The following is a 1720-nucleotide window of genomic DNA, read 5'->3' as shown; positions in this document are numbered from 1 at the left end:
CAGCTGAGGTGATGGGATGTGGGTGAAAAAGCCCCCACCCCCTTCTATGAGGATTAGATTTTCATGTTAGCAGCAGTCTTGAGATCGTCATCATTTAATTCTAAGCCAAGTATTAAGGTTTTGAATTAGGTAAATAACTGCTTTGGCACAGGCCTTAGTGTCAGCCCCAGCCTTCAAAGTTGCTCAATAATTATGGTCTTGAACTTGTGATCTAGTATATGTGACTAGGCCTGACCCGGGGTTCGAAGCCTGGTATCACCCAACATCACCCACTCTTATTTTGTGTCACTAGTCTAGGCTCCACCGTTCCCTCCTTTTTCTTTTCCCCCTCTTCCCCCCCCTTTTTTAGAAGAAATTTCCCCCCTTTTTTAGAAGAAATGACTTCTAAGTCACTATCAAGTGACTTCTTCTACCAATGAGAAGGATTTCCTGATTACTTCAACCAATCCACATCTCTACATTTTTATTACTGTCTTGGATTATTTTTGTACTGGTATAAAAGTTATCTAATTCTTTGGGGTATATAGGAAGGTCTTTTATAGTGCTTGAAGTCTTTTGATCTTGACCAGAAGTCCGGCTTTATTGTGGGGTGGCTCCCTTACAATAAATCTATTTCTCTACCACTTGGAGACTTTGCTTATCATTTGCATACCTGTGGTTAGGAATTACACAACAGGGTAGTCGGAGAAGTTTAAGGAAGAATCAGAAGGCTTGGGGAAAGGGCTGTGGTAGGATACTGAGAGGATTAGGGAGGTATAAAGAATTGCCTTCATGGGACCTGGAGGTCGGTAGATAACAGCTACCCAGGTCTCAATTGATCATTAAATAATGTTTGGGGGTGTACAGGTGTTCAGGAAGGATTAGCACCTCTGGTACGAGCCCTTTTTGGGGCTGTTCATCTACCTTTGGCGACCACCATCAACCAGCTCCCATATATGACTCCAAGAAGCTGTAGCATCCTCAGTGACCGTACCCTGGTAAAGAGTCTTGGCAGATGGGCTAAAACAGGATGAGAGTAATCTATAGACCACAAACCTGATGGTGAGTTGTGAGTTGTCCACCCCAGGCATGTGAAGACATCCTCCAGTGGGATTTGTTTCATTGGCCATAAAGCTGGCTAAAGCAGGCACTGGGGAGTGCTGAGAACTTGGTTCAACATAGAAGAAGCCAAGGCCATCCAGGCTATCAGGACGTTGCCAGTCTTCCTGACTTCGTCTTGCCACTGGACTTTGATGCCTCTGGAAGTGAGAGACCCATGACTCAGCACAATTCTGCCTCACTTAATTTCAATTCATGGACAAATCAAGCTATCACCAGTGATATCATTGGTCCTCTCTGAAAAACAAAGGAGAAACAAGCACAACAACAAATATTACTTGAATGAATCTCAGAGGAAGAGAGCTTACTGAGAGACGGTGGTAGAGAGAGATCCTAGAAATGACCATAATGTAATTGTAGGCCAGGAGCTCAATGTAATGGCTGCCCACCTTAAATGCCCAGGAGACACCAATGTGAATGGAAAGCACATTGGCATCCTACTGTACCTGAGGTATGAATTGTCCTGGCCACATGTGTTCTTCTTTGCATGTCCCCATTCTTCCCACTAATATTGTGGGTTTTTGTGTGTGTGTGTGTGTGTGTTTTTTTTAACATTTATTAATATTCATTTTTAACATGGTTACATGATTCATGCTCCCCTTTCCCCTTCAACCCCCCCCCC

The sequence above is a fragment of the Gracilinanus agilis genome, chromosome 3 (genome assembly GCF_016433145.1).
Source record: "Gracilinanus agilis isolate LMUSP501 chromosome 3, AgileGrace, whole genome shotgun sequence".
Lineage (NCBI taxonomy): Eukaryota > Metazoa > Chordata > Mammalia > Didelphimorphia > Didelphidae > Gracilinanus > Gracilinanus agilis.
This window is presented reverse-complemented; position numbering follows the sequence as displayed.